This window comes from Mirounga leonina, unplaced genomic scaffold, assembly GCF_011800145.1.
Source record: "Mirounga leonina isolate KUSES-001 unplaced genomic scaffold, KU_Mleo_1.0 Mir_153, whole genome shotgun sequence".
NCBI lineage: Eukaryota > Metazoa > Chordata > Mammalia > Carnivora > Phocidae > Mirounga > Mirounga leonina.
The window spans coordinates 21,913,610-21,937,050 of NW_023270387.1; positions in this window are offsets into that span (position 1 = coordinate 21,913,610).

Sequence of the window (23,441 nt, forward strand, 5' to 3'; positions counted from 1 at the left end):
AACAGGGAAAGAAATCATCTGTTTTAAGACTATTCCTACTTGGACCAAGAAAATCTGTCCCCTGCCACTGCTTAGCACATCTATAGCTTGGGGGAAAAGGGGTAAAGGGAGGATGTATGCATAATGTACATATTTAATCTTGCCTTATCTATTTTCATTTCATGTTCACTCAATATTTGCAACATTCTCTTTGCGTCTGTAAGCATCAGTGCTATCCCTCTGAGACACGAAGACCCCAGAGAAGAGAAACTGTGAAATGTTCCCTGAAGGTATCTAGGAGAGCTCCCAGTATAGCTAGAATATATAATAAATAATTGGCTTTAGATGATGGTGATGATGTTATGATGATGAAGAATAGTAGGTAACATAAAAACCCATCTTCAGGTAGGTATTTGTGACAATGCTTCAGGGGAGAAAACAATCTGGGGGAGTCTGGATCATTCCCTGCTTTGGCAAAAAGGGCAGTAGAGGCTTAGTGTCTACGAAGTATCTTGAAGATGACAACTTTGTATCATCCACGGAAGGTTCTGCTGATGCCACACTGCTCAGCTTGCAGAGGGAGATTCAGGCTTGATTCAGAGTGTTTTCTCCTGGAAGGCAGGACTTGGCGTCCAGTAAACTGCCATGCACTGGTGTGGCATCGGGGGGAAGGCAGGGAGGTGTTAGTGTTTTTTAGTAAAGGAGATGTTCATATGCGGGCTGCTAGCTGAGACTCTGAACAAGGTATACTGGCTTCCTGGGAGACAAATGCAAAACCTCTAACTTTCAACTGCCTTGTTTTCTCGTTTTCAAAATGGTACCATGGGGTAAGCGGCCCTAAAGAACTGCCATTCGTCAACTCCGTTGAGGGCCACACATTAGGCAGGTGCTCCTATCATTCTCTTTCTCACTGGGATTCTAAAGCCTAGGAAAAAATGTGTGGCATTTACTGTTCATTGCTCAGGGATCCGACGGTAGGGAGAGAAGGTATTTCTTTTGAGGCCTTATCAGACCTGTCCCACTTGTGACCCGCAAGCATATCGAAAGCCTCATCCCGCGCACTGGATTGGCATGTATTCTGTGTGCTGAAAGGCATCTCCCCATTGTCTAGCCCGTCTGGCTGTGAACCCATAACAAAACGTCAGAGACATATGGGAAATGGAATGATTACCCACCTCCTCGGCCTGACACGGAGCCCTATCTGCCGGCTGTCAGTCCAGGCTGGGTAGCTAAGGAGTGCACTGCAGAGTGGCTGCGGTGGGGAGTGGGACTCCCCAAAGTGCTCCAGGGAGTCCCTTGTCCACACCCAGCCAGTGCAAAATTCCTGGTGCAGCAGAGCAGGCAGGAAGACAAAACAGTCTGTTTGGGGCTTGTACACAAAGTTGTCAGTTCAGGTCTCCAGGTCAAAAATCATTGCATCTGCTAAACCAGAGGCTTTGTAAAACCAAATGCCAGGTGGACTTCAAGGCTGGGAGGTGGGCAGAGCCCCAGGTTCCACTTACACTGCTGTGGGCTCCAGCCCCTCCTGCTCCCTCCTGATGCTCCCACTGCAAACCCTGGCCCTCTTTCTCCCCATGCTGTTTCCTCTGAAGACTGTTTTATAGGCCCTCTTTCTGCTTGCTGACCACTGGAGAGGCAGGAGGTTCAAAGACGTGAGTCCCAGGCTCTGAAATCAAAGTGATCCTACCAGACATGGCGACAGAGGTGTTTTTCGCTGGTGGTGTTAATTTTGTTAAAGAGAAGCATTAAAAGGTAGGGAGGCTTGGGGAAAGAGCCGGGGCCCTTAGTCTTTTATCAGTAGAGGGAAACTGAGGCCCAGACAAGGGAAGTAGTCACAGCAAGATTACTCCCAAAGAGGCAAGTTTTAGACCCTACATGATGGCAAGGACCTGAATAATGATTTTTCTGCTTTGACCAGTAAGTTGGATCTCCTTCCAGTCCTTTTATTAAGGGCATTTTGGGGGCATTCACACATAAGAAAATGACTTTCATTATACCTCCTAACTTATGACAAGTTCCAACACATCATTTTATTATCTCTTTAATTATACCTTATTATGTCATGCCCAATATATCAAGGCATAAGAAATGTCCTCAGACTCTCTGGATCCTGTAGACCTAGCCATTGGTTATAAGTTTATGGGGATTCTCTTGCCCCAGGAATCAGATACCATTTCCTTTCACTGTTTTTAGCACTTTGGGGAGCATTATATTCACCAATAATCAGGAAGATATTAAAAAAAAGATGTGCATTGCACACATTATAAAACAAATGAGATCCTGAAGTTTACAATCCCTTCAGACCGTGAAGCCCTCCAGGGTAGCCCCCCAGATGCAGCTACACTTGGCTTTCTTCCGGCCCATCTGCCTCACTGTGGACTGCTCTACCCTTCTGAGATCTGTGGAAGGGAGTCAGAGTGGTTTAACTGAACCCCAAATCTGCTTGAGTTATTCTATTTGACAGAGGAAATGCATGAAGAAAGGTTCATCACTTGGACACCCTATGGGAAGAGGAAGCAAATCTATGAAAGAATCTTGAATTCCCTTGTTTTATTCCAACACGGGCTCCTCTCTCACGCATGTGTATCAATCCACATAGGGCCTGGCACACAATCAATGAAAGAATCCATCAGGAAATGGTGCGACCATGACCATTGTTTTGGGGGCAGTTGAATTTCGACTTGGTCAAAATGTAAAACCACCTCTTTTCCAGCTAGAAATGTCCCTCGAACTCTTTCCCCAGACCCCGCACTGACCAGACATGGTGAGTGAGCATGAGCTCCTGTGTCTCCTGCATCTGCCAAAGATGCCCTCAACACAGTGCTACCTCCTGTGGGGGGGGGAGGGGGGCTGTCTGTATTTTATCAAATCATTATCTGTGTCAAATATAGTTATGAGTCTTTTCACCAAAGAATATCATAGTTTTCCCAGCACTTTGTGTTGGCTGCAATAGAGAGGAAATTGAAACGGAAGGTCATTTCCAATGGCACATAACACCCTGAAATATAAGAAAAAGACATCTTGCAGACACCAGGCCAGGTATTTCGCTGAAAGAACAAGTTCAAAAGCATAAGAGAATTTCAGCCAACAAAACTTTTTTTTTTTTTTTAAGATTTATTTATTTGAGAGAGAGACAGAGTGAGTGAGCATGGGAGGGGAGGGGCAAAGGGAGAAGGAGAGAAAGTCTTAAGCAGACTCCTAGCTGAGCATAGAGCCAGGTTTCGGGCACGATCTCACCATTCTGAGATCAGGACCTGAGCCAAAACCAAGAGTCAGATGCTTAACCGACTGTGCCACCCAGGCGCCCCCAGCCCCATCCCTCTTCAGGGCCTCTGCACTTCTCCTCTCTCTGCCTGGGATGCTTTTCCCCCAGGTGTCTCCATGGCCTGGTCAGTGTCTTCAGATCTTTACTTACGTGTCACCTTTTCAACAGAGCCTTTGTTGACCACCTTATATGAAATTACACCACCACCCACAAGACCCTACAAGCCTCTTTCTGGCCTCCAAAGCACTTATGATCTAACCCACCAGATCTGTTGTTTGCTTTGTTTATTATCCTCTCCGCCCCGCCTCCCATCAGAATTTAAGTTTCATAAAGGCAGGGATATTTGTTTCTACTGCATTATCTCCAGTTCCCAGACACAGAATAGACATTTGAGAAATATTTATTAAATAAATGAACCTAGGTGGACATTCTGATTGGTGGCTTCTAAATTCCTAAACACCAAAAAGCTAAAGATATCTTTGTGCAACCAAAGCAGGGCTCTGGAGCCAGACTGCCTTGATTCAAACCTGGGCTCCATCTCTTACTAGCTGTGTGACCTTCAGTAAGTCACTTAGCCTCTCTGCTCAGTTTTCTCATATGTAATATGGAGGAAATAATAAGACACCCTTTCATGGGATTCTTGTGAAGATTAATTATAGTTATTAAATTATGATAATTTTATTATAAATCATAATTATAACTTAACAGTTATAATTATTATGTAGGATACTTAAAACAGGCATGGTATAGATAAGCATTATAGAAACATTGGTTATTACGACAATTATTAAGAAAACCAAAGGCCGCAAGAGAGAAGTAATTTGCTCAAAATCGCTCATTCATTCATTCAACAAATATTTAAGTGCCTCCTATATAGCAGACACTGGGGATTCTGCAACAAATTAAATAGAATAGTTCCTGCTTTAGGGAAACTGTAATCTAAGTAGGAAATGAATGTTGAACAAAGTCATGTAAAGATATAAGCACTATCTAGATGAGAGCTATGAAGACACTGGGCACCATGACCTTGAAGGATAGGAGACCTAATCCGTATTCCCAAGAGGCTGAGAAGAAATGGGAAGGCATCATTGGAGAAATGGCATGCTTATTGAGACTTGAAGGTTGAGTATAAATTAGCCATGGTAGGACAGGGCAGGGGTGGGGTTGGAAAGGAAGGAGTTAACGGAAGTCATGGAACCAAAACCTGGGTCCCAGTCTGAGGCTCTTTACATCACAGCACTATGGCCATGGGATTGAATGTGGACTTCTTCACTAACCTGACATTTCTTCAAGGCAAGAGAGCAAGGACTCTTTAATGAAAGACTCTGTATTATTGAAATGCCTGGCAAGTGCACCCAAGAGGAGCCCCTAGAGTGAAGGCAGTACCCATTCCTTCAACACTGGCTAAGGTCCCACTCACAGGGTGTGGCTCCGCCAATGACAGGGTGTTCTAAGTTCAGGTACACACCCCTCACATACACCCCAGGGGGAAGTGACAACTGGAAATGGGCTGTGCTGACGGGGGTCACCATAGCACCTGTCTCTGGGGTGCCTTCCCCTTTTTCAGCAGGCGAGGAGTCTCCTGGGAAGCCTGCTAGAGGAAGGGGAAATGCTCTTTGTTCTCCATAAACCTAGGAGAGGCAGTGTCCAGACCTCAGAGGTGACTTTTGGCTATTACCCTCTCGGCATTCACAGAAATAGTTGTGCATAGGGCCGAAGCACCACCATTATAAAACACTTGGTTAAAATATGGATTAATCCCTGGGAGGGTGTTATGCAAGATTCAGATATATGGTCTGTGATATGGATAGGATATATATTTTTTATTGCAATAATAAGTTTCTCAACTCCTAATGGAGCCTGCATTAACTGAAGATGACAGGGAGCAAGGAACGGAAAGGCAGCAATTTGCTAAGGTTACAGAGCAGTGGTTCCAGGGGTTGTAAAAGATAAAACATTTTGGAGTCATTAAAATCACCCTAAATCATCTATCTGAACTCAAAGCAACAAACTTCACTCGGTCCTGAGTCTATCACCAGGCATCATTGTCTTTATAGTGTTTTGATTCCCCTAGACCTAGCACACCATTGAATCTTCCACTCCCGGGAGCATCCAGGCTTTGAAAAGACCCATCTCAGGCCTTCCTGGAGGAGGTGGACTTTGTGTGCTCAGGCCTTCCTGGAGGAGGTGGACTTTGTGTGCTCAAGAAAGGAGAGGAGGCAGCTATCTGAAGCATACGCAGCCCTTGGTATAAAGGTTGCCATTCAAAAGAAGAGGGAAGGGTCAACCAAGGAGTACTCTGGCTCGGGAGAAGGGGTCATCTGGGGAATCTTCAGGCATTTCTGGAGTTGGTAGTCAGCAAGTAAGAAAAGGTCTTTAAACTCTTGATTGGGACTTTGAGGTTGTCTGTATGGGTAATAGGGGGCAATAACAAGGATTTGAGAGGAATTATGGTCAGACTCCTGAGTCAGTGGGTAGTTTTAAATGATAAATCTAGCTACTATTTAATAAGAGCTTACTAAGGCCCAGATCCCATGTTGACCGATTACCATAAACTAATCCATTCAATTCTTATACAACCCCAGGAGGTAGATCATATAGATTCCCCATTTTATGGAAGAGAAACTTGGGCAAGTTTCCCAGCGTCTCCAAGACTCAAAATCAGATGGCAAACAGGGCAGCTGGGTTGGGGCTCAAACCCCAACAAAACCAGTCTGCATTAATGCATTAGCCAGAACATGTTTCTGTTCTCAAGAAATACTATATTTACTCTGATGGGATATAGGAAATTCTCAACCCTTCAGGCTCCATTCAGTTGGGAGAAGCCAACATGTCTGATGGAGGAGACCACTGGCTATCCTTGCTATCAGGTGATGTCAACAGCTGAAGAGATCCAGCAGCGACTCTGGACTGGACCCTTAGGCTTAGCAGTGAGCAAGACCGAAAGATACATGTTCCAATTGCCAGGAAGAAGGAAGGGTGGGCTTTCTAAGACCCTCTGCAACTGCCCTGGGCCCCAGTGACTCTCCCTGTATTTTATCCTTTACTGGGGAGAAAGTCACCATGATCAGAAGGAGATGGGGGGGGAGGCAGCCAGAAGCATGAAACCCCCAGGGATGACAGGAAGAGAGGGTGGTGGCACTGATGACAATGACAAAGATGTATTTCCAGAACCACCCTTCCTCTCCAAGTAGGAGTCATGAAGGGGGTAAGAGGCAACCAAAGGAAAGACAGTCCTCGTGTTGACATTCTTCTTTGAAAATGGCATTGTTGTCAAACTCAGAAAACAGTTTCTCACCCCGAATAAAAAACTGACATTTGTCTAATTAAAAAACTTAATGGAGATTTTGCAAACAGAGGAAGCGACCAATGCATCTGCTGATAAAGTCTCCATAAGGCCCAATCCGATGTGTATCCTGTTGCAGAGACAGAGAAGGGCACTTTGGTATTAAAGCTGCCCAGCCATTAAATTACCTCCATGGCCTTGCGGGCCACTGGCAGCCACAGAAGGGAAAACTCAGCCCAGATTTCTGCTGGCCTTACTCTTCTCCCCATAAGAGGAATGATTTGACATGTGGACAAAGCCCCAGGAAGTGGTAAGGGTAGGAGGTGGGGACGGGGGGAGTGAGGGCAGAGGGACTATTATGAAGGAATTCCCTTTTCTGGCCCCCAGTGGACAGTGGAATGTTTTCATAAGGACAGCATGTGGGACAACTCGGTAGAGACAGGGGAAGAAGTCTGACCCCTGACCATTATTATTGTTTTGGGGGCATTCAGACTATTGGCAAGAGAGAGGCTAAGTCTGGAGGTTCAGTAAAGTGAATCCCGCCTCTGGAAGGTGAGTCTAGAGACCAACTCTCCTTTCAGAAAGACAGGCTAGGGCGAAAGCACAAGCAGTCAGAAGCATGGACACAGCCCCTGGAGATGTGCTCACAATCTGTTCCCCTAAGCAACTCACCTGGCCCAGAGTGCCTCTAAGGATCTAAAGGTGCTGCCCACTTGTATCTTGAGCTAGTGTTCCCTCCTCAAATCCTCCTGTCTCTTCAGCTCTCTGGATCATGTATGCTACCTTCCAAAGTATCTCTTCACCTCCCTCCACACGAATTCCCCTTTGCATGTCACCCTTCTTCAGCGAGCTTGTTTAAGGATTTTCAGCCCTGGTATCTGTCACACCAGGCATCAACCAAGAAGATATCTCTCACACACACACACACACACACACACACACACACACACAAGCAACCCACCATGAGCTGTGAGAACCAAACAACTCATCTTATCCATTAGGTTGGAGTAAGATCCAGATGAGCAGAGGAAGGGAGAAGAACTGTGCCTTTCTCCATGAGGCCATGCTGTGTAGCTATGGGGCTCCTGCCCCTGACATTCATTATGTTTCCAGGGTTTTTGTTTTGAATCCGAGGCACCACAAAGCATCCTGCTGTATCAACCTAATTACCAGCCTCTCTCTTCATTCCCACTGGCTTGGCAGGTGAAGCGTAGCCAAGACGGGCTTGATAAGATAATGGAAACTAATGATGAACTTCATCCATTATTATAATTACCAATGCCAATTTATCATGATGACCCACAAGAGGGTGCTGAGTGGTGACATCTGGGGTGCACCACTCAGCACGGGCAAGAGAGGCAATGCCTTTGGGAGCCACTGGCTCTCTTGAAGAGTCTCTCAGCCAAGCGAATATGGTTCATCCAAGTGGCTGGTAGGCAGGTGAAATTTAGAATGCACCTCTGGCCTTACCTACCCAATGAGATTAAAATGCTGTAGTTCTCGAATACCTGTCTCAGGCGCTGGGATGTCTGGGCTCATCTCTCCCATCTTCCTATAATATCCCTTCTCCATGAGATACCTGGGATCAATGGTGACTGCAGGTGATACCAGATTTTCCAAATGTGGTTGGGGGATGCAGTTTACTCCCCTAGATCCATTCTATTTCTCCTCCGTCGAATAGCAGCCATACTGCTTAGGGAAATGACCAGCTCCTTGAATGAACCTGATTGGCTTAAGGGCTCTCCAATTCCCCTCTTCAGTAATAAGTTCAGAACTGGGCTAGTGACCCTATTTAGATCAAGGAGATGCAAGAGAGGATTGCTGAAGGGTGTTTGCAGAATGATGGATGTAATTTAGCAGCATACTGCCTAGGTTGTTCTTGGTAGCTATCTTGTGACCATGAAGGAGGCCAGCGTGGGGTAAAGGCACTCCATGAAAGGAAGAAGGGCTAAGACAAAGACAGAAGAACGGACCTAGTGCCTTCATTTAATAGTGCCTCACTCTGGATTTCTGGTTTGTTAGCCAACAGAACTTCTCATGGCTTTAGTCAATGGGAGTTAGCTTCCATTATTTGAAGCCCAAAGAATGCTTTCCTCCTCCCAAGAAAAAATACCTTCTTCCAAGTCGGCTTGGGAAAAGACCATCATGTATGAGCACTGGAAGTGCCTGGCAGAGCAGAGTGCATGTGGATTGTGAGAACTGCCAAGCAGAGGAGGGGTCTCTCTCTGTGATCGATACCGTTAGACATGCTTCAGAGGGAGTTCATTACTAGGCAGCACGTTAATCCATGCTTATGGAGAACAGGTCACCCCTCTGCACCTCCAGTACACTGAATCAGCAGGATTAGGGTAGACTGTATTTTGTTCCCAACTCTTCGACACCCCCCTCCCCCCAACACCATTGCCATATGACTTGTAGTGTTCCCTCTAGGCAAAGCGTGAGTAGACTGGCTGGGACAACCTTCAAGGATGGATGAGACTCAGAAAGTAGTGGGGTTAACCAAAGGTGTTGAGGCCTGAGCAGTTGCAGACCCCCTGCTCACCTTCTTAGCTGGCCTCAGTGAAAGGAAGGGTGTTAGAGAAGCCCCAGGACCATATACCACCACACTTTTTCTTCTGCCTGCTGGAGGCAAAGATGCTGAGACTTTCACTTTCATATTTGAATGGAAATATCTTAGTGTACAAATTATCACTTTACAATTAATTATGCAGAGCAAGCAATACAGATGAGACCTCAATATTATGACAGCTTGGAAATTTACTGTTTGCGAACTGAACATGCAACAAGTCTTGCCAAATGTATGTTGAAAAGTAGCGCAAAATTAGACAACTAACATTTTAATGTTGTAGATTCACAGCACATCTGCGGGTCAGTGTAAACATCATAAGCAACTCAGCATATGATAACTTGACACCCCCCTGACTCTGACCTTAAAAACCACCATTCCTTAATTAGGACTTTCCTTCCCCTTCTGCCTTTGTAGAGAAGGGATTGTTATAAAAAAGATAAGATTACATCATATTGGAGTTCACCAGACATCTCAAATGGTTTGGGTTTGATAAAAAACAGCAGATTTCATTGCTAGAATCTTCCCTTCAGAACCTGTAAGCACCATGTGGATATCAAGGGGGATTTCATCAGTATGTTTCTGATTCCTTTACAGTTAAATCATTAAAAGATTTTTGAGGGTTTTGAAGTCCAAAAACTCTCCCGAGCCACTCTTTTCCCCCAAGCATATTTTTCATTTCTTTTCAGAAAATTTAGGAAATTGAATTTTAGCTCTGGATTTGAAAGTGGGGGAAAAGCTGCTTGTCAATGATAGTGGCCAAGGATTCAAACCCCAATTCAAAAAGTTTGTTTTGGGGTCCAACCATCTGATGAACATTTGTCTGTTTTCATTGGGCCCATATCTCAGATGGTAGAGATCTGGCCAATTATGATTCTGGAAAAGAGCTCAGGAATTATCTAAACACTTTGTTCTATTCTTTGCAAGACAAGCCAGAAAAATAGAATTGCATGGAAGGTAGAACAGTAGTATCATAAACTGGATCAGACTTAGAGTACCATCCATCCAAGTCTCCACTGTCATCAAGGCAAGGCCCAGCTTGACAAGTGTCAAATCTCTCCTTGCGTTCTGTCCTGGCGGCTGATACTGCTTTATTCACATTGTAGTCAGCTCGTTCCTTGTTACGCCCGACATAACCTGATCTTACTCCTCTCAGGTGAGAGAGTTTCACGTTTTCTCATTCCCTTGAAAGCTCTGAACCTAATATTGAAATGGATCCTATAACTGTTTGCAAATATCAGAATGTTTCACAAACGATCCATTCTAGAATGCAGGCCCCATGACAGCAAGGACCTCATCCGTCTTCTTCATGTAGCATCCTTCACACCTAGAACGGTGTGTGCCACAGATAGATGATGAATAATATTTTGTTAAATGAATGAAAGAATGAAAGTCTAATCATATGTAAAATATATTCAACCTTTCACTGCACTTCCACACCTACTGATGCATTGTATTCGGCTGATATTCTGAGTGGGTAACAAAGGCAAAGTCGTCCTTACTTTACTTATAAAGCAGTTGAAGGCCAGATACTGTGTGCATAACTTAAGATCCTATGGCTGGTCAGTGGGAAAACCGGTCACCTTTTTCTCAACATGTGATATTTTTTTTTTTTCACATAAGTCAGTGTTTCTGAAGGATTGGCATGCCTTAAAATCACCTGGAAGATTTATGAAAACCCAGATTGCTGAGCCCCACCCAGTGTGTCAATTCATAGGTCTTGGGGGGAGGCACCAGAATCTGAATTTCTAATAAATTCCCAGGTGATGTTGATCCTGCAGGTCCTGGGAGCACTCTAGAGAATGACTCATTAAGGTCATATCCTCTCAAGAGCAGAACAAAGGCTCATGAGAGAGACAGACAGTTATGAACCTTCTCTGAGACTATGACTAAGTTATCACACTCAACTGATCAGTGTGGAAAGCCAGGCTGTGCAATTTCATTGCAGAAGACTTTTCCCTTCTTCATTAAAACGTAAAACAAACTCACTAACCTAGATCATGGGATGGGGGATTCCAACTTAGAATGAATGTTAGCTAAAATTTTACTGAATACGAATTAGTGACCACCTGGTCCAACCTTCTCAGTTTTACACCTGTAGAAGAAAGATGAAGGTTTGGACAGATCATTATGCCTGACCTGGTGTCCCAGGTTCTCCTTAAGCCTAATGCTTCCACCGCAGGCCATCATGGAAGGCAGGTGGGGCTTCTCCAGAAGCTGTTCCCACAGGGACAACTGGTCACCACACAGATGTAAGTTTTGTGGTGATGAAGAACGATGAACTTGAAAAATCTAGCTCCCATTATGAGGTTTTTGGTGGCTGCCATGATTTCCAGTTGCAACATGTACTCACTTTGTGCCCTCCCCCAGTTTCCTAAGCTTAAGGATGGACTTCAGAGTTGGGATGAAGTTTCTGGAGAATGGGATGATAGAGTCAGTGGGATGTCTATTCCTCCTTCCAACCGATCTGTGCCTCTGGTCATCGCTGAACCCTCTATCTCATTTGGTGGGTGATTACACGGCTCATGGGGATGGGGCAGAATTTAAATTTTGTGACTCATCTCCTCAAGCGAGGCTTCCATAAGATTCCACACTGATCTCTGGCATGTTTACTGCTACCCAAGAAACTGGTTTTGTGCATTCTCAGAAATATGAGGTTAGTATACAATGATATACATGCCTCTCAGAGGAGAGACGGAGACCCATGGTACAGAAGTTGAAAGACACACAACTTGAGTGAGATGGATGGTACAGAAGCAAAAGGAATGTTTGTCATTCATTTGCTTATAATGCCATTCCCTCTCCTGCATGTGTCCAGCTGAGCCTCAAAAGCATCACTGGATGCTGGGGACAGCCAGTGAATTGCAAGCAAGCAAATAAACATGATTTAATAGTAGAAGAGAAGAATTTGCCACACCACAAAACTCCCCCCTTCATTTATTTTGACAATTTGGTGTCTAATATTTATGACAGTGCTTAGACTGTCGAAGTAGTTTTAGTGTAAGGAGTGAAGTCTTTGTAAACTGAGTTGCTTATTCTCTGACAAGACGATGAATAAGCTTATGGGTTGGAGGGCAATCACCAGATTTTAGCTAACTAGTTAAATGTATTTCTGCATGCATATTCTACACCATCATCATCAGTAACTCATGACATATGTTAGGTATATTTACACAGGGAACTAAGATGATCCATTCCCTGCCACCTAGAAGTTTTTAATCTAAGATAGGGATTGCAAGTACATAAAAAGGGTGCTTTATTCCTCATTCCTGTGCCTGTGGCAGACTTTACTAATCGAGGGTAGTGTTCCTTATCAGCATCCTTTCCTACATTCATGTCAGGCAGCCACTACCAATTGATTGCAGCAAGCATGTGCCAGGCCTTCCTGGTCTACTTTCATTAGAGAGTGTGGGAATTAGAACTGTAAGACATTCCTGTGACACTAGCCGGGGGAAAGAGGTATATTGCTACAGACCAAAGGAAATATAATTTTATAGCATGCACTAAGGTTTTCACACCTTCCAAATAGTAAATAAACGCGGTGTAACTTGTAGACTCGAGGCATAGGAGCTCTGCGAGTTTCAATATGTCTGATGCCTCAGTGTGGACGCTCCTGTGTAGTGGGTGGGACAGAACACCGCGGGAGGTGTAACCGTCATTAGTCCCTTTGCTCCCGAGATAGGGGCATTCCGGTCCCTTTGGTTAAACACTGATCACAGCCACATAGTCCCCTCACTTCCTCCTTTCTGTAGTTCCAGTCGAGTAATTAAAATCACTTCTGTTAAACTAGTATGGTTGGCTCAATAAGCCAAGGGCAAGTTTACCGATCTGGAGGATGGAAGCTCCTTTAAACCTTGGCAGCTCTGGCCGTGGTGCAGAATAACAATTAGAATAATTGATACCCAGGTCCTTGATGTCAAGCCACCACCCAAGGCCTCAACACAGCAGCAGGCCCGCTTCTCTGGCTAGAGTAGATAATGGAGCTGAGATCCGGCTATTTGGTTGTTCAACCTGTCATGCCGAGGACAGGCTTCAGTTTAGCGAAGCCCGTTGGGCAGAAGCTCTTTGAACTCACACAGTCAGCTGTGGCCTGGAAGAGAAACACTTTGCCCGATATGGGCTCAACAGGAGTACGTGCCTTTTGGATTAGACGCTGGGGAGTTGAAGAGTTCCAGAAAGGGCAGGCAGGCGTGGTAATGTCGGGGATGTGTGCGACTAGCTTAGCTGGCAAGGGCAAACACAGGCGTGGTGTTGATAGCTAGACTCTAACTTCTCCTTCCTTCTGCCTTCAGCAGTGACGGACTGACTGCCATTTATTGAACAATTACTACACGCCCGACATGATGCTAAGTTTGTTTATAAGTCTCTTATTTAAATTCATGATAATTATATCATTTAACCTTCGTATCAATCCCATGAAGCATTCTTTCTCCCTATTGTCTGGAGGGAAGCTCTAAAACACTGACTCGCTATCCTAAGGTCAAACTGACAGTAAGTGGCTAGGTTAGGAATTTGACCCCCAAATTCCTGCTCTTAACTACCGTGCTTTATCGCCTTTACACAATCTGATATGCTCTCCCACTGCTGACTCTATCCATAAAATGTCTCTTTTTTTCTTATCACCATAACATGTATTTATAGATCCCACGAGACCTATTGATTGGACAAAGATAAAGGCACAGCATTAAAATCATGCTATGGAATCACTGCACTGATAAACAAAAGGTGCAGGTAAATCTCCGCAAATGCAAGGATCCTCACTTCACTGTGGAATTTAATCCATTTGCTATCTGGATTTGGGATTCCCGTTAAAGAAGTCAGCATGTGAGGAGATACTATTGGCATTTGTTTTTTTGTTTTGTTTTTTTTTTTCTTGTGGGGCAGTGCCATGGCCCTTTTTTTCTGGAAGGATAAATGCAGACATTTTATTTCCTGTTCACAGCTTCCTATTTTCCTGATCTCACTTGGCTATTTCCCAGAATAAAGTTTTTCTTTTTAAGAGTTATTTATTTTTAGAGAAAGAGAGAGAGAGAGTGAGCAGGGAGAGGGGCAGAGGGAGACAAGCAGACTCCCCACTGCACAGGGAGCCTAATGGGGGGCCCGATCCCAGGACTCCGAGATCATGACCTGAGCCAAAGTCAAGAGTCGGACGCTTAACCCGCTTAACTGACTGAACCACCCAGGTGTGCCTCCCAGAATAAGTTTTAAGACAGATGTGTTCGTGGTCACCACTTCCCTCTGTGGCCTCCTTACTTTCTCCCTAACCTACAGACCCCTGTGCATTCACTTTCTTCCCTATCCAGCTCAGACCCCGTGGTCCATTACTTCACCCACTGCATTGACCACTCGTCCTTACATCTTACCTCCCTAGAAAACCCCAACCCCAGATCACTTGATGATCTCCCTTCTCTGTGCTCAATTCTAGGAAGCTGAGAGAAGCTGGACATAATTACCCTAATGCTCAGATCGGCCCCATTTGTATGGTCAGATCTGCCATTCCCCACAAAGGCTCAATCAAACTTCCTCCACTCTATTCTTAAACTTTGGGCCTCTCCTTACTTCCCAGAGAAAGCAGATGTCAACAGATAAGTGTTTTCTCAATGTCGTGTATCCAAACCCATCATCTTGATGTTACCCATACTCGTCCTTCCCACTTTCCCTCCTGGTACATGAGAAACGTGCACCACTGTCCATATAAGGCTAATCCCTCTATCTGTGCTGGGGATTCTCTTTCCCCAATTTCTAAGGAACTTGTCCTGTAAAATTGAAACTTGTCCGGTCAATTTTACCCTCTCTCCTTCTTCTCCATAGGATTAACATATGTGAAAATCTCTCCCATCTTAAAAACAGGGCAGCAACAACAACTGTCCCTTCACCCAGGAGTCCTGCAGCCACTTCCCCATTGTCTCCTCTCTATTTACTACTGGATGTCTTGAAAGAGTTGCATATATTATTGTATCCATTTCTTACCGCCACTCCTTCCTCAACCCACAACGTTCTGGTGTCCCTGTCTACCCTTCCTCATATACATCTTTCTCTGAGGCTTAATGACCTTATTGCCCTGAATTCCAATGACCACTAGTTGTCTTAAAGTCATTGGAGTCATTTCTCTCTCATTGAAACATTCTTGCCTTGGCTTCTATGACAGCATCCTTTCCTGGCTTTCCTCTTACTTTTGTGGATGTCTCTTCCCAGTCTGCCTTGTGGACCCCTATTTTTTTAACCACTTTCTTAAATGTTGGCATTCACCAAGAATTCTGCCGAGGTTCTTTCCATAAGCCCAGAGCAGGTTCCTCTCTTGAGCTCCAGCCTCACACACCCAAATTCTTCCTGGACATCTCTAGTTAGAGGTCTCATAAGCACCTCCAGCTTAACATATCCAAAATGAAACTCAGGGCTTTGCCCCCAAACATTCTCTTCCTCACATAATCTCACTCACCGTGAGTGGCTCTTCTGTCCACCCAGTGGTCGATGCCTTCTTTTCTCTATGACCAATCAATCACTACATTCTTTTTATTGTACTCATAAATATTGCTCTCTCTCTATTCCCAGCATTTGTCATAGTGCCTTATAGATAGTAGACAGTCATTAAATAGTTTTCTGGCTGATGGATTAGACATCTCTTGACTCTACCCCTCTGCTCCTTCCCCAATTTCCTAGCTCAGACCACCATCATCTTTCACCTGGATGAATCCACCCAACAGATTTCCTGCCTTAGTTTCCTCTTCTGGCTCATCCATTCTCCTCACGGTAGAGAGAGCGACCTTTCAAGACACAAATAACTCTCCTGCTTATATCCTTCAGAGAGCTTTCTCCCAGCACCCAACGTAATGCCAGATGCTTATCAAGTGCCCCCAAAATATTTGTTCAGTGAAAAAAGTGATTGGGAGCCAAAAGAAGGGGATTTCCAGAAACACAGGAAGTCTGATGCCTATTAATGTTATGTCATTATTGCGTTTGCTCATTTGCCATAAGGAACATATTTGGCTTCACACACCTGACCCACGGACGACTCTTCCGCTTCTGTTTACTCTCTCCCAGAAACTGGCCCAGAGCAGCATTTATTTAAAGGCAGGGTCAACTGAGGATTTGGAAGAAGGGTTAAATTAAAAACAGAAGCTTTGCTTCATTAAAATCCCTGTCTCTCCAAGCCAACGGGGCTGGCCGTCTGCTCTCCCTCACACCAGCCATTGCTTGACTCGGGTGACTAACTGGATCCTGGCTGTGTGCTCATCCCTGTCCCACTGACATGCTCACCTCATTTCTCCAACCCTCCTAGTGTGCTTCTCTGGATGTTAAGAATGAAAGCTGTTATTAGTATGTTTCACTTTGCAACTGCAAGGACATTCACTGTGACTGTGTGTGTGTGTGTGTGTGTGTGTCTGTTTAGTGTGGTACAGAAGACAGCAAAAGAATAAAAGAAAATCCCTAGGGGTCGTGCTTTAGGGAAAAGAAAAAGGGGGTGCACACGGTCTTGAAAGGGGTTGTTCTAGAAAGAGCTGTGCACTTTTCCAAGCTCCCTCCTTCCACAAGAAAAAGGATGAGGGTTTACAGGATCATGCCAGCCCTTGCAAAAGTACCTCTGCCACCCTGCCCCCAGCCGCACACCATTACAATCCACTGGTAACTGGAAGGTTCTCCTGCCCTTTCCCCAGGGTGCCAATGCTGTGGGATCTACTGTACACGTGCATATGTCCTGATAGGTGAGTGGCGGCCACACACTCATGATGAGTCTGCCAGGCAGCAACAAGCATCTGCTTTTCTCCAGCATGCAAGGCAGTGATGGCAGCCTGCGAATGAAAAAGGGATGGAGGGGAGAGCAGGAAAGTTCAGTGGCTGCCCCATGACACAGATATGGGGCCACAGAAGTCACCTGAGGCATCAGGGGGATTGGTGGATTAAATGGAAGAGGCCATCGGGCTGGAATGAGCTCAGCACGAGGGCTGAGCTGGAGAGCAGATGTCAGTGACTGGGAGCTTGCCCAGTCTGCCCTCTCCTCCCTAGCATTAAGTCTTCCTGCTGTCAATGACCACCAGTTCCCCAGTTTCATTCTCCACAGGGCTCAGGATGGCCAACATCCCAGAGCCACCACCAGGGACTCGGCTAAGGTAAGAGCATTAAAATCATCTCAGCTCCCCTTTCTGCCCTCCCATCTCTTCCACTGCTCCCTGGCCAAGGCCCCCCTGAGTGCACACGCCTGTCTTCTTCCCCCTTCTGCCAGTGTGTGTTTCCTGCACTTCCCCTCCTCACTGTCTCTGCAGCAATCAGAGAACAGGGTTCTCTGCCAGGTGAAGGCTGACAGAAACCAGACACGCCTGGAGGTGGGACATCCATTTCCAGAAGTGTAACCTGTCCTCGGCAGGGCAGTCATAGTGCTGAGAGGCTCTAGCTCTCTCGCCCTGGCATCCAGCCCTGCACGACCCCCACCCCCTTTCTCCCATGTCCCCAGGCCTTAGACTCCTCGTCCACACATCATATCAGGGCCCCGCCCACCTCTCCAGGAGCGGAGGACATACTGGTTAATAGAACAGTGGAGGCCCACGGGCAGGTGCTTGGTGCAGCTGGGTTTGAAATCTGGATCAGCCACCTGCTCGTTGTGCCCCTTCAGTCAAGCAATTCAGTCTCCTCTTCTGGAAGGTGGGGAGAAGAATGTCTAGCTCGTGGCTTTCGAGAATGAATGTTAACATGAAGCATGCCTAGCACATACCCAATATCGTCAGTGAGCCTCCTATGTTAATCTGAGTTCTTTCCTGTCATAGGTGATCCGTGCAGCTGTCCGTGGAGCCACCATAAAGCCCTGAGGGCTCACCTTCCAGGGTCTGCCCAGAAAGAGCCACGGCTCTGAGGGGCTGTTGCAAGACCCCCCACTCCCCCCAAGTGGCATGTAGAGTCAGGGACTGCTCCCTGCTGAATTCCTATCTCCACGCGCCCTCTGTGCCTCCACAGAAGGCCCTGGACCATTGCCACCATGGCCCTAGTGCCCTGCTGCCAGACTCCCGCCTGGGAATGTGCTGGAAGGCACCTGGCACCGGCCTGAGAGGAACTGCGACATGTCCAATGAGAACGTCTTCCCCCACTCTGGTTGGGATGCCGTGCACAGCCGAGCATCGTGGAAACCTCTGATGTTTGGGTGGCTTCCGAATACTAATGAGGGTGGGGAAAAAAATGAAAGAGAAAGGAGAAAGATGTCTCGGTCAGAAATTTTTCTAATCGCTATGGATTTTCCTCTATTGTAGTGGATTGGAGAGAGGCTGTAAGAAAAGGAAGGGAAAGAAATCAAAAGCAGATTATTACCCTGAGCCTCTCTTGCTTTTCATCCTGAGCCATGACAGTAACTCTCTGGCTGCCCTATCTGCATGTTAAAGGCTGAGGGATGATGCAGGCAAAATATTGACAGTGGAGCTGAGATTATAGGTTACTTGGATCTTGAAAGATAGAATCAATTAAAATGAGCTTTCCACTCACAAGGTAAATTAGTTTCTGAAAAAAAAAATCTGCTTCCCCCGTGCCCAGTGTCCAGAATGTGCCAGACAGATGAGATGGAGTCATACAAATAAACTGAAAGGAAAAGCACATGTGTGCGTGTGTGTATGCACAAACCCACACCCACACCCCCCCCAACACACACTCTGCATACCTGGTTTACCATGTGGTTACTCAGTAAATATTGGTTGAATTTCTGATTGTGTGTGTACACACGTATATATTTATATATACTATCCAATTACACACACCATACTATGTTTGTTCCTACTTAGCAATGCTAGATGTGAGATCTGTCGGACTTCTGTGAGATTCTACCAGGCTTTCATTTTTCTTTCTGCCTTTGTTGTAAAAATAGTGCATTATTTTAATAAATGAAAAATGAAAGTTCTCCTTTGACCACTCTCCCTTTGGACTACTTGACAGAAAAATGTGGACATGCCTTTTACTACAACCACTTAATAACAGAGTAGAAAAGAAACCAGAATTTCAAGGGCTTTTCCCAAAACTCCCAAACCTGCTAGCCCCTTGAACCTCCAGCAAGAGCCACAGAAGGTCCCGGCACGGGGGACTGGCTTTGTCACCCATCTGGAGTGCTCGTGTGTTCTCAAAATCAGAGTATCCATTCTCAGAACATGTGACCTTAGAGAGAGCCTGTCATCCAGAGGAGACCACCCAAGCCATATTTCCAGGCCTCTGTCTCTCATTTCAGTTAGGTCTCGCCCCCTTTGGGATCGACAGTCTTAAGTAGGTTATGATGAAATCTCACAACTTCTCCATTACAAGCGGAGAATTCAGTTGAGGAAAAGAATAAGACACGAATAAAGCATAACAAAGAATAAAGTGTTCCCATTTGGGGTGAGGGTTCAGAGGTGGTGCTTCTCAAGGGGTTCACAATCTAATGGGGGAGCCAGAAAGTGTATTGTGGTAAGCGCTACAGTCCAGGTATTTTGCAAGAGTCCGGAGAAGGGAGACTCAGTCTTCATGGGGGCTTCATGGGTCTTCAAGAATGAGTAGGATCTTGCTAGGTAGCAAGGAGACGGATGGATTCCGCCAGAGGGAAGATGGGGAGCAAGGACTCAGACATGTGCACACGCACAGGACATTTGGAGAAGAGCAGATGTGTGATTGGGTCGTGGGGCGGGGAAGAGTGGCCAGAAATGAGAGTGGGGAAGTGGACGGGTGGAGGCCAGATTTCACTGGGCCTGGAAACGCTTCCTACTTCATCTCTAGCTGTTGCAGGCCCCCAGGCAGGAGATGCCCCAGTCAGGTCCAGGTTTTGGACAAACTCTGAAATCAGTGCAGAGAATGGCTCAGAGAGGGGAGGCCGTGCAGACTGACCCTGTGTCTGAGAGAGTGGTTCTACATGGACTGGAGAGGGTGGGGGCTGAAGCCCAGACCTGACAGAGGCAGCATGAGGATAGGGAGGGTCGTGGGCTACTTCAGAAGCATTATCCTCAAGCAGAGAAGGGGGTGAAATCGCAGCGAACTCAATGCCCCTCACCTGAGCAACAGGTTGGGAGTTGTTGTTTTTGAATGACGATAAGAAATAAAAGAGAAGTCGAGTTTTTTAAAATTTTTTTTTTATCACTTTTGTTTTGCTTTGTTTCCTTGGGGAGGATAAAATGAGGAGAAAAGGCCACTGAGGAGAAGGGGAAGCTGAGTTTGGTTTTTAAACGAATGGATTTGTAGTGCTTATGATCTACGTGGATGGTGATACCTCCTTGGTTCCTCTGAGTTTACGTTAGAGGTTAAGGCCAAATTATGGGCTTGGGAGTCACGAGAAAATCTCTGGTAAAGAGAATGAATGAATGAATGAACAAACTCGGGAGCAAACAAAGAACGGGGGTGGTAGGTGCTGAATCCAGATGTACAGATCCCTTTTGGGGCTTTGAATCCAGGCGGGGAGCAGGAATCAGAGGGTGGGGAGGAAGCAGTGTGGTCAGGGAGAGGAGAAAAGGCACAGGAGAGGACATTTTCTTACAGACAAAGGCAAAGAAGAGTGTTTCAAGTAGGACAGAGTGTTCAGGTCCCAGGAAGTCAGGAGAGATGATGCAGACACAGCCTAGCGCTGAGTCCTAGATTCTCCCTGCAAGCCTAAAATGCACCTAAGGACCCAAACGCCACCCAGACGGGGAGTGAGGGGGGAAAGGTGTGGGCATGTGGGTGACAAGGATGTGTTCAGGAAAAGGGCACAGGGTCAGGGTGAGAGGGAGACCTTTTGTGCCTAAAATAATGGAAGTCAAGTCCACACATGACACCATCTGGAATGAGGAATTTCTGATTTGCCTCCAAAACGGCAAAGCCAAACCAATCAGACAGAAAACAAATAAAATAACAACAACAACAACAACAAAAAGAAGTGAAGTAAGAGAGGATAAAACCACACACCGCGCCTCGTCGAGCTGGAGATGCTCACGACCCAGTTTCGCAGCCGGGAGACCCAGGGCTCCATCAGGGAAGGAGGAAAGAGTGAGTCAAGCAGGCCCAGAAACCAAAAACCCTCGCGTGCCCAGCATCGCCGTGGGCACGAAAGTTCCTGGAGAATCTATTCATGGCCTCCGATTTCCCCCTCGTCAGACTGCACATTTGCCTAAGAGCGATTCCACACTCAACATAACTCAGCCCAGAAAAATGCCCCTCTGGGCTTGCTTTCCAGAGCTGAATTGCAGCTTGGCTTTAAGTAACACCTCGTGACAGAACACAAAGAAGTGAAACGAGAGTTCATAATTGCATCAGAAGGCCGTGGGAGAGTCACCCCCCTCCCATGCCGACTCCAAACCACACTGGAGGGAGGAGGGGGGAGGGCTGTGTAATTTCTTCGTTTCTTACATTTTATGGAACACTTCACTTTGCTTTCAGCATAATTATTGTTGTACTTTTTGCTGTTTCCCAATTGCTGTGTTTGAAAAAAAAAAAAACCACTTCACTCCCCCTTGCACACTTTTCTTAATACATTAAAATTAATAACTCGTAACAGTGACCTAATTTGCTTTGAGTACTGTAACTCAGGGACTTTTTTTTTTTTTTTTTAATTTTCCCAGATCTGCAAAACCCTTGACATGTTACTGTGGTAACAGGAGCAACCTGGTAAGTTCATGAATGAACCCCATTGTGCCCTCCAAACCTTCTTTTCCTCTAGTCTTTGCAATCTTCGGCTCCCACCCTTGCCTGTTGAGCCCTGCGTTCAGTGCATTGGAATTGGGCCACTCCCAACTGGCTTCCAGTCCATGCCGGGTGCTCGTGACCTTCCTGCTCTTCTCCGGAGTTTGGGTCAAGCCTCTCCTTACCTTCCTGAGCTTTCCAGAACCCCGTGGCAGGGGTTTGCCCTGCCTCCCTCGAAGTTTCTTCAAGTGGAAAAGCGGTCTCTATTACACACCCAGTTGCTTGGTTGAAATCTTCTGTTCTTCCCTGCCATGACTGACTGAACCCCTTGCCAAGGATCCTGCTGGGGACGAGGGGTGGGTCCCTGGATTCTCTTCATTTCCAGACCACCACTCAATCCAGGCCAGTCTCCTCCTTCACACCAGCCTCCTGTCTCCCTTCTCCCCTCCCCACCGACCCATGGACATCCACTGCAGTCAGAGGGTCTTACGACATGGCCATCTGCTCATGTCACTACTCCCCTGGTAACAAATCCCCATGGCCCTCCATCCTCTTAGGACTGTGTCCCAAATGCTTCACGTGGCCTCTTACCAGGCTCTTCGTGGTCTACAGACTGGGTATCACACCAACCTTGTGACCTGCCACTCTCCTCCCCACGCTCTTTCCCAGCCACACTCGCACAACTCGAAATTGCCAGGCTATGCCAGTCATTTTTCTCCAGGCTTCTGTACACACAGACACTGTTTATACAGTTTCCTCACCCATCTCCTACTCCCACACATGACGAGGGTTGACGTCACCCTCCAGAGAGCTTTGGGGAGTTGAACGCACTCCCTCTGAGCTCCCTCAGCCCTCTGTGCCTATCCCAGCACAGAACTTATGAGCACCATCTCTGCCTGTTTATATTCGTCGTCTGCCTCCCCGGCTTGTCAATAAGCTTAAGAGAAGGGCCTGTGTCTTGGGTGCTGCTGTGTGCCTGGCACCAACCTATCGGGGTGCCTGGCACATGGTGTGTCCTGAAATCAAGCCTGAGTGAATGAATGGACAGACTGGAATCTCTTACCCACCTTCCCTCCCTCTCTCACTCCCTCCCCCCTTACTCCCTCCTTCCTGTCAATCACTCTGTAGCATTCACTGTTGTTATGTGAAGAAGAAAGAAGTTCCAAAGAAGAACCTCCCAATGCTCCAGGACCCCACGGCATCTGTGGGATCCAGGCTTGGGACAACCTTCTAATACGTTTCTTTCGAAAGTTCCCCTACATAGACACCCTAGGACCCTAGGAGGGCTATCCTGGAAAAGGAACCCATTTTCTATCCAAATCTGTCTTCTAGCAGCAAGGATAAGAGTGAAGATCTTGAGTAGTACCAATTGTCTCAATAATTCGAGTGTGGAGTGGAAACAGCCATGTACATGTATTCATTCTTCCTCATGACATCTTAGGAAAGATTGTCCCTGGTTTCCAGATGGAAGCAACGAGGCAGGCAAGGTGGAGTCAGCACCTCACAGCAAGGGGGAAAGATGATGAGGAGTGGTGTGCAGGGGCGAGGCGTGCTGCCCCCTGGAGAGAGCTGTGAAAGCAAGTTTGCTCTCACCTGCATGGGTGTGGACACGGCACAGTTGTCCCAAGGAGAGAAGGATTTTATTTCCACAGCTACCTGAAGAAGGAAATCCATCATTATCCTCAGCAGACAGCAAGAAAAGAAGCAAAAGAATAAGAATGTATCAAGGAGGCTGGGTATTGATTTTAAAACCCGGG